We start from the raw sequence: 11,205 nt of genomic DNA, 5'->3' as shown, positions 1-11,205 counted from the left end.
TCGACAATGCAGCTCTTTGATATTTCTTTCTTTTGTTTAAATACTTCAAATATGAAATACTGAACTGAATGAAAGGTATCTTCGCTTGTCTGAACTGTCAGTAAACTGCTAAATTGGAACAACAACAACAACAATTTAACATTTTCAAGTCATAATAACATTTAGAAGAAATCAGTAGATTTATTGGACCTCATTACCAATTTTATGACAAGTAAAAATATCTGTCGAGAGTCTTATATGAGGGCTATGTCAAAACATTGGCCTATTACAAGATACAAATTCTGCAAAGATTACATACAGCCACGTGGCTTGTGAAATGTTCATTGGTTGATTAAAACACCTAAAACTAGATGGGACTTTTATATGGAACCTAATTTTCAGAGTGGATTTTTTACCATCAATGTACCCGGAATGACAATTTATTGCAACTTCGGACCGAAAATACGCCTAATACCAGTGAGCGGAGCAGTATAGTTGGGCGGGTCCGACCATATGATACCCTACACAACTTCCACGAAAATCTGACTATATATATTCTGAGCTTGGGCAATATTTCGCGATATTTGCACCCTCTTGACCGACTAGAGGTCAACAAATATTATTAATATTCAGTACAGCCCTTCTAATTACTCGTACTTGTCCAGATTCCCTTCAAAAAATTAAGTTTTCGGTCCACTTCATCCCAAAATTATTATTTTTGTCGGTTAAATCAAGCCCCTAGGATAATTCTATGAACAATTCTAAGCAATCTAGGGTGAGAGAATCATAGGTCTACCACGATTTTCAAGTCTCCCACTTTTCACAAAATGATTTTTTCCCTATAACATCATTTTGATTAAAAATTCGATTTTTATACCCTACACAACTATGTTGTCAGGGTATTATAGCTTTGTGCAGCCCCAAGAGTTTTTTACGCAGCGAAATATTGGTCCTAGATCCACCTTTAAGTATACCGATCGTTATATTTCGACTAGCTGAGACGATCTAGACATGTGTGTCCGTCAGTCTGTCCATTATAATTTGTAAACACGATACAGGCCTCAGTTATGAACCAATCTTCATGAAATTTTGCATGTTGGATGGGTTCTTCCCAGTAAAGATCGGTTAATATTTAGAGGATGAAATGGACCAAAAACTTTATTTTTTGTCGGCATTTCTGGTCGCTCCTGAAGCCACAATTATCGTCCAAACATCGCGAATTTTTACATGGAGAAGGGGATCGGGCCAAAGAATAAGCACGCCTGTTTTGATAAAGATTGGTCAATATTTAGCGGGTCAAATGGACCCTGGCTTTTGTGTGAAAAATGACAAAATTTGTATTATATGGCATATATATTTACCCCTGAATGGGCAGAGATCGGAGAAGTTGGCAGTATATCCAAGAGGAGTGGTCGATCTTTAAATTTATACCAATTATATCGTCGTATGTACTCGTATGTGGGAGTTACACTTAATTATTTACAGGTGCTTACGTATTCAGATATTATTTAATACCTTATTACCACACCAGAGGGGGAAATATAGCGCTGATCGCTTTAAATTTTCCAAGAGGTTCCAGTTATGGTCATGGACAACGCCTATACTATATCAGTGTAAGAAAGAGGTGCTGTTGATCTCTAATCGGTCAAGAGGGTGCAAATATCACAAAATATTTCCCAGGCTAGAAAAAAAAACATCCGCAGATAGTAAGAGTTCCTTGGAGAGTTCCGACTATACTGCTCCACTCACTGGTTTTTATATTGAATTTGGATTCATCCGTGAGAAACAACACTTTTCCAGAAGTTATAGTACTTATTTTGGATAGTTATTTTTGAAAACGCAATCCGTTTTTGCTTATTAAGGTCGCTAAGAGAAGGCGCCGCTGACAGCATTCCGACTTTTTAATGCAATTTTTCGGGTGTAATTTCGCACTGTTTGAGGTGTAACACGAATTCCAATGACCCGTTGTAAATTTTTTCATCCAGTTGTACCCCAATTACAGAATGATCGATGCGGATTTGACGACTAAGAAATGAAAAGTGTCTTCTTGAGAACTAGAAATGGTTTAAATTTCGTCCCGTTTTTTTTTTTCAAAATTGCCAATTTTTTGGTAACTGGTTACGACATATTGTATTGTAGGAATTTTCCATCAATGTGCAGATCTATAACAATTGTTCGTTGTCCGTCTGAAAGTTCACTTGATTTTCTACCCAAATCGAATTTACCGAACTTTTTTGATATATTAATGATAATAATAATGTAAGGGGAAGCACAGAAATGACATTTTGTTCACACATCCTGTTAATTACAACAATAAATAGCATTACCATCTGTACGAATACGAGTTTTATTCCCACAAAAATGCAAACAGCGCCATCTAGCTTTTAATCCAAGAAACAGCATGCCAAAACGAGACACAAGTTTTGGTTTTCGTATATAAATTTCATATATTTCCGGATTTTTACATTACATACCTAGAATTATAAATATTTTTAAGTTTATCATGGGTGTACGAATACCAATTTTGTAACTAAATTCTCTCACCTTTAAGCGGTGTACACACTATCACTTTTGAATGACACTCTAGCACAATTTTTACATGATTACATGGTGGCCTCTCATGTTCATCAGGCAATCAAGAAAATACTCATGGTTGTTGGACAGTCAGTAACTGTTAAAAAAAACTGTCACTCAAAATTAATAGTGTGTATACCGCTTTATACAGGAGTCCCGCACTGTATAATGCAACACTTCACACTACATATATTCCATGGCACAAAAAATAGGTAGTCCATTTAGCGCAGCTGATGTCTCGATTAACTGTCAACGTTCGTAATTTCCATGGCACAAGGAATAGGTAGTCCATTTAGCGCAGCTGATGTCTCGATTAACTGTCAAAGTGGGTAATTTTACTTGAATTCCATGTGTAGTGTTGCCAACCATTTGAAATAATATAAGGAAAATTTTGACAGATAATCGAGACAAAAACAAATGTTTTTGTTTTGATACATCACCTTATTATTGCATCATGGTAATTTCTACTTGAATTCGATGTGCAATGTTGCCAAACATGTGAAATATTATAAGAACAAATTTGACAGATGGTCGAGACAAAAACAAAGGTTTTGGTTTTGATACATCACCTTATGATTGCATCATGATATATTCCATGGCACAATGAATAGGTAGTCCATTTAGAACAGCTGATATCTCGTAGTCCATTTAGCGCAGCTGATGACTCGATTAACTGTCAACGTTCGTAATTTCTACTTGAATTCGATGTGCAATGTTGCCAACCATTTGAAATATTATAAGGGAAAATTTGACAGATGGTCGAGACAAAAACAAAGGGTTTTGTTGTGAAACATCACCTTATTATTGCATCATGATATATTCCATATACATTTTCAAATGGTTGGCAACATAGCACATGGAATTCTAGCAGAAATTACGCACTATGACAGCTAATCGAGTAATCAGCTGCGATAAATGATCTACCCATTTATTGTGCCATGGTATAATCATTATTAGAAAATACGTGTACACCTGTCATTGGAAAATCCCTGAATTTCAAAAAATGTACTGCATTATTGTCCAAATTTTCTACTTCGGTAGATGCGACCGTATAGGCATAATATGTATATTTTTCAGTACAACCATTTTCTGTGGATTTCGATTTTTTTCTGAATGAAATATCATTAAAAACAATTACAATTACAGCTAATCGTAAAAATAAATTTGGCAATTTCCCAAAACAATTTATGTTTCTTTTTGTTATATTTGTTTTTTTTTTAATCTGGGAAACCATTAAACGTGATAACCAGCATGGAAGGCATTTTCTGGATTTCTCATACAAATCCCATGATGGTTAACTGTTTCTTTGGTCTGCATCAAAGCACTTCTTCACACAAAACATACAAATTAGCCAAGATAATACTGCTTTTAATCCAACCTGCTAACTTTGCAAAAGGCTAAGAATCATTGCTGGCCCAAGGCATGCTGTGTTTGTGGCTGCACGTTTTTTATTTCGTATTTTGGAAAATGTGAAGGTATGAGCCAACAATATCTGTTGGAAGCTGTGCTTTATTTCTTAGCAAAACAAAAACAATACAAATAGAGATATAGCAATTTAGTTACGACCACCATCAACGACAATCCGCTGCAGTTACAGACTCCAGTCAAACATGACCAAATATTCCGTCGTTCATACGGCAGCCAACCAGTCTCTACCGGTCTAAGCGATTGAGCAATAAAAGTAAATGCAGCCAACAGCGGCGGCAACAGCAGATATAGACGACAACATAGCCCACTCATTGCCAGGCTACTAAGACAAAGCCTAGGCCAGCCAAATGGAGATTTCCTCGTTGTCTGGCCAATATCTTTTTTTTCATGGGTTTAAAACTTCAATACAATATTTTTTTCGGTTTGTCTTTATCTTTGTTTTTGATTTTTTTTTTTAATTTAGCTTTGGGATGTGTTTTTTGTTTTTCAAAACATTTTTTTGTCGGTGTATAACATTAACATTTTGACCATAATATAATCAGGTTTATGATTTATTATGTCTATATTAATTATGATATTATGATCGATATAGCATGAGAATTGCGGAGGGTTCGACACATGGATTTTAAGATGGTCTTAGCTACCATCCCTGATTGATGCCTTGAGCATTTAAATTTTTTTGGTTTGTTGTTAATTGAATGTTAATCGTTCGATAAGGTTCAAATAAATTTTTATAACCTTGTTATATTTGTTGCTGTTTTTTTTATTTATAAATTGCAGCTGTTATGACCTTCTCCAACTGGCGGTAGCCATTAACTTTTGAAAGGGCGTATGTTTTATTATTAGATAATACTTTTTATTAAATCTCATCCAACAATTAAATTTCTTTGTAAAAAATACATAAAATTGAGATATACAATATTTAAAATACACGACTTTAAAATCGATCGTATTATAAAATTTAAAATACTTTTAGTTGGATACTTTTACGAAAATTGTCTTATGAATCCTAATACATGTTTACCAAACATAGATCAAGTCTGAAAATAGGCCTGAATAGGGATGAAAATTGTGAAAAATGTATGAAACAAATGAAATAAATAGGATATTTCATCATCACTTCCTTATATTTCTATAAAAGCAAATTGTTAAATACGATACCTTTCGATACCTCCTCCATATGTCGAAGCATGGCCCATGATCCAATAAACAGATCGAGTCATAAGCAATCGTTATCGACAATTTTGAAGTAAAATCCCCCATACTGTCAAATATTTTGTTTACGTTTTCACACAATCGAAAGCATTTTGACAGCTCGGGTGAAATCACCTGGCCTTATCGGGCGACCTTATTATTGGATCATGGCATGGCCCAATAAATATGTAGTTAATTTAACGCAGGTTATACCATGACACAATAAATAGGCAGTCCATTTAGGGCAGCTGACTGTTCGATTAACTGTTAAAGTGCGTAATTTCTACTTAAATTCGATGTGCAATATTGCCAACCATGTGAAATATTATAAGGCAAAATTTGACAGATGGTCCAGACAAAAGCAAAGGTATTTGTTGTGATATATCACCCTATTATTGCATCATGGGTTGTACCGTGGCACAATAAATAGGTAGTCCATTTAGCGCAGCTGATGTCTCGTTTAACTGTCAAAGTGCGTAATTTCTACTTGAATTCGATGTGCAATGTTGCCAACCATGTGAAATATTATAAGGAAAAATTTGACAGATGGTCGAGACAAAAACAAAGGTTTTTGTTGTGATATATCACCCTATTATTGCATCATGGGTTGTACCATGGCACAATAAATAGGTAGTCCATTTAGCGCAGCTGATGTCTCGTTTAACTGTCAAAGTACGAAATTTCTACTTGCATTCGATGTGCAATGTCGAGACAAAAACAAAGATTTATCATGGTACAACCCGTGGCACAATGAATAGGTAGTCGATTTAGGGCAGCTGACTATTCGATTAACTGTTAAAGTGCGTAATTTCTACATAAATTCGATGTGCAATGTTGCCAACCATGTGAAATATTAAAAAGAAAATTTTGACAGATGGTCGAGACAAATACAAAGGTTTTTGTTTTGATACATCACCTTATAATTGCATCATGGGTTGTACCATGGTACATTAAAAAGGTAGTCCATTTAGGGCAGCTGATGTCTCGTTTATCTGTCAAAGTGCGTAATTTCTACTTGAATTCGATGTGCAATGTTGCCAACCATGAGAAATATTACTAGATAAAATTTGACAGTTGATCGGTTTTGTTTTGATACATCACCTTGTTTTTGCATTATGTGCCGAACGAATGGAGAGCAATATTACCACATCTTAGTATTTATACTAAACAATAATTGAACCAGTGAGCGGAGTAGTATAGTCGAACGGGGTAGACCATATGATACTCTAGGCAACTATCACTGAACTCCATCAGATCTGTATACCTAGCCGATTAGAGGTCAACGACTACTCCTTCGTACTATGTCATTTTTTCCGAATCATCTTTTCCGAAGTGCAAATAAAATAAAATTTTAAATTATTTGATCCGCCAAATATTGACTGACCATTTTTAAAACAGGCATTCTAATTAATTGACCAGGGAATCTGTAATTTTCTCATACTCGGCGTATAATAGAGCGACTAGAAAAATAGACAAAAGTATTTTAAGGGTCCTACAGCATAAATATATAATTTTAATTCTGAGGTCTTCGACGGATGAAATACCTCCTCCCAAAACGTCTTTAATAGCCTCATGTTATCACATAGGTCTACTTTAAAATTCCGTCCCGTTTGTTTCTGTTCCATCTCCCTATCAAAAAGACATTTTGGATGGTCTTCAAAAAACATATCGCTGGCTTAACATGTAAAGGAAATAAGTCCATATTATACATCTTTATAGGAGAGATAAAAACCTGTGCAAAATGTTGTCTCAATCGGAAAAATATTGGAATTTTGGTGCACCATTTACAGAAAATCGGACAAAACTATATATGGGAGCTATATCTAAAAATCGATTTCAACAAAACTTCATGTACATTAAGCTGGGCCTTATTCAGAACGCTGTGCAAAATTTTGTCTCAATCAGACAAAAATTTCGAGTTTGGTGCACAATTTACATAAAATCGGGCGAAACTATATATTGAAGCTATATCTAATTCTAAACCGATTTCCACAAAACTTCGTACACATCCAACTGGACCCAATCTAGTACGCTGTGCAAAATTTTGTCTCAATCTGCAAAATATTGGAAGTTTGGTGTACCATTCGTACACATCCAACTGGACCTGATCTAGTACGCTATGCAAAATATTGTCTCAAGTTTGGTGCACTATTTACCTAAAATCGGACGAATTACATATATATACCGATTTTTTTCAAATTCAATAGGAATCGTCCTTGGACTAAATAAGTGAGCTGTGCCAAATTTCATCAAAATCGGATCATAAATGCGACCTGTACTTTGCTTACAAAAATACATGGACGGAAGGATATGCATAAATCGACTCAGAAAGGTATTCTATGCATATACTCAAAAATGATTCCTTTTGCCTGTTACAAACTTATGCACAAAGACATAATACACTGTACCACAGAGTGGTGAAGGGTATAGAAAGTGGCAAGTTAAAAAAATTGCTACGAAATTTAAACCATTCCTAGGTCTCAAGAGGACACTTTTCATTTCATCGTCATCAAATCCGCATCGATCCTTCTGTAAGTGGCGTCCAACTGCCTGAATGTTTAGACCGGTACATTGGGATTCGTGTTACACTTCAAACAGTGCGAAATTACATTAGAAAAATTGGATTAAAGTATCGGATGGACGCCTAAAAATTTGGCGAGTCAACATTACGAGCTTATCTCGTTATAATCGCATTCCTACATTTAAGCATAGAAATGTCTAGGTGATTTTATGGGGATTTTTTCTTCATCTGGATTTGAAAAACTCAATTTTGTTAATGGCGTCTATATGAAAAATTTTGAAGCAAAACTTGAAGCAACCTGTAGTCTTAATGAGAATTTCGCTGGACTTTATCTTTAAACAGGAAAATGCTCCCTGTTCCAGATTTCAGACTTTGGATTCTTTATAAGTGTCCAAACACCTCAAAACATCCCCACAACCCCAGATCTTAATCCTACTAAGAATGTGTGGTAAAGTTTGAAGAAAAAAATTAAAACATTATAGCATCAGAAACGTGAGGGACCTGAAAATAGTTTTAAAAACGGTATGGTATCAAATATCACCCGAGTTAACCTCCAAACTAGTCGAATTCATGTCCAGGCGGTCGGTCATAAAACAAAAAGGATAACCACCAAAATATTTCCTTTTAGTGGCTGAATAATGAATTTCCTCCACAAAAAATTATAAATATACATGAAATTATGAAAAATCTGAGTATTCTACATTTTAAGTGTAAAAATTCATTGAAACATTGAGTCTCTGTCATTTATGTTGCAAGTAAATATGTATTTATGTATTCACGTATCTGCTTCTATTTCAATTTTTTTAGAATGTGCCTGCAAAATTCAGTTGCTTTTTATTTTTCGCAAACCCAAGAGATTTTTCTAGACGGAAAATACGTCTAGAAACAGAGAACTTGTTTTCAAACACCTTTTGAATGCCATTTTGTTTGCAGACAAAAAAAATGCATTCTTTCAGAACAACTTCTGGTTGTACCAAATTTGGTATAACCAGCTACAACCAATGCAATATTTCTAAATAATGTTGTATGCCGTTTATTTTTGTCTACTTGATTACATACATACACACATACGAGTAAAGTGTATATTATGCAAGATTAGCGGAAATGTTTCTAATAATTGTGTAATAGTTTTGGTTAATTCGTTTTAAAAATTCCAAAAAAAAAAAAAATAATAAATAAATCATCTCTCTTGATCCACATTTGACAGAGCTTAGATGTGGATCAAGAGAGATGATTTTTTAGGGAATTTTTAATGATCCCGACGTAGTTTCTAATTTAAATTAAGGGAAACTTAGAATGGAGGTGTGTTGCCTTAACCTAATTAGAAGAACCCGCCCACGTTCCAGGCTACATTTACCAACTAAAGTGTCGGTATTTCGATATTTTATTTTGTCTCGAGGGTTAAAAAATCTCCTAGCTGACAATTTACAATGGTGCATGGTTGGACATGGACAGCTATTAGGGTCCCAACCGAAATACCTGCTCATGATCGGAGGGTCGAATTTAACGTGTTTTAACTTGAATTTTCCACCCACTCTATTACGATTTTATATCGTGTCCAACCTTTGAACCTAAATTTTATTCTTGAACGACAATCTCCCATAATTTTATTAAAGGTCGTTTATATTGAACCGGATTAGGTTAACCGAGTGGGTTTGAATTTTCAATTCCTTTGAATATATGCCAAATAAATCCTCCTAGAGTAGGTTAACCCTGTAAAATGTTTTAATATAAATGTCGTATTATACCCTACACAACTATGTTGTCAGGGTATTATAGCTTTGTGCAGCCCCAAAAGTTTGTAACGCCGCGAAATATTGGTCCTAGACACACCTTTAAGTATACCGATCGTCATATCTCGACTAGCTGAGTCGATCTAGACATGTGTGTCCGTCCGTCCATTATAATTTGTAAGCACGATACAGGCCACAGTTATGGACCAATTTTCACGAAATTTTGCATGTAGAATGGGTTCTGGCCAATGAAGAAGGATGGTTAGTATTTAGGGGATGCAATGGACCAACAACTTTATTTTTTATTGATTTTCTGGTCGCTCCAGAGGCCGCAGTTATGGTCCGAACATCGTGAAATTTTACATGGAGAAGGGGATCGGGCCAAAGAATAAGCATGCCTGTTTTGATAAAGATCGGTCAATATTTAGCGGGTCAAATCGACCCTGACTTTTGTGTGAATAATTACAAAATTTTTATTCTGGGGCGTATATACTTGCTCCTGAAGGACATATACCCGAGATGTTGAGGAGTTGTTGACCTTCAAATTGATACCAATTATATGGCTGTATGTACTCTGATATGGGAGTTATACGTAATTAGGTAAAGGTGAAGTTGAGATTTCATTCAGAGGGTGCAATGAACCGAAAACTTTAATTTTGTCAGATTTTAGAACATCACATATTTTACAAGGTGAAGGGAATCTGACCAAATACTTAGAGGGGCTGTTTAGATGATGATCGGTCAATTTTCCGAGGGTCAAATCAACCAAAACCTAAAGTGACCAATTTTTTTTATTTTATGGCGTAAAAATTCACTTCAAGAAAAAACATTTTGGAAAATATGCATATGAACCGAACGTTCATGATTTTCGTGGTAGTTGTGTAGGGTATCATATGGTCGGCACCGTCCGACTATACTGCTCCGCTCACTGGTTCGATTTAAAAATTACCCAAAAAAAATTAATCATCTCTTTTGACCCACATTTGACAGAGCTTAAATGTGGATCAAGAGAGATGATTTATTTTTTAGGAAATTTTTAAGGAAAACTGAGAATGGAGGGGCGGGTCGCCTTAAACTAATTAGAAGGTCCCGCCCAAGTTCCAGGCCACATTTACAAACTAAAATGTCGGTATATTATTTTGTCTCGAGGGTTCAAAAAAATCTCCTAGCTGACAATTTACAAGGGTGCATGGTTGGACATGGACAGTTATTAGGGTCCCAACCCACATGCCTGCTAATGACCGAGGTCGAAATTGACGTGTTTTAATATATTGTTCAAAGAATTTTCCACTCACTTTATTACGATTTAATATCGTGTTCAACCTTTGAACCTTAATTTTATTCTTGGACGACAACCTCCCATAGTTTTATTTTTGTTTTATTTTGAATTCATAATTTTTATTAGTCACCCAACAGAAACTGTTAATTTATGATTATTCACACACAAATCAGCCTACTATTAATGATGGTCTGCGTTTTTGCTGCTAGGTCCCCGAAGCCGATTACAATGTTAATTTAACGTCATTATCTTCTGTTCCAATCCATTGTTTGTGGATCATTATCATCGGTGTGTCATTGACTAGCTGAGTTTTAGATGCTTTTGGCCCTATAACACGTTTGGTACAAGGTCAAAGAAAGAAGTTCAGCTCAGTCTTAGGAATGTGCGCTGATGGATTTTTCTTTAAATTTTTTTCGTTGATTTTAAAAGCCAGTTTCAAATATTAACTTGGTGGTTGATGTTGCAATCATCACCATCATCACCATTGATGATGTTAA

The sequence above is a fragment of the Musca vetustissima genome, unplaced genomic scaffold, assembly GCF_032173495.1.
Source record: "Musca vetustissima isolate MV318-11 ecotype Yass unplaced genomic scaffold, APGP_CSIRO_Mvet_v1 utg56640, whole genome shotgun sequence".
In the NCBI taxonomy this organism is placed as follows: Eukaryota; Metazoa; Arthropoda; class Insecta; order Diptera; family Muscidae; genus Musca; species Musca vetustissima.
The sequence above is the reverse complement of the archived record's forward strand: the minus strand, read 5'-3'. Positions refer to the sequence as shown.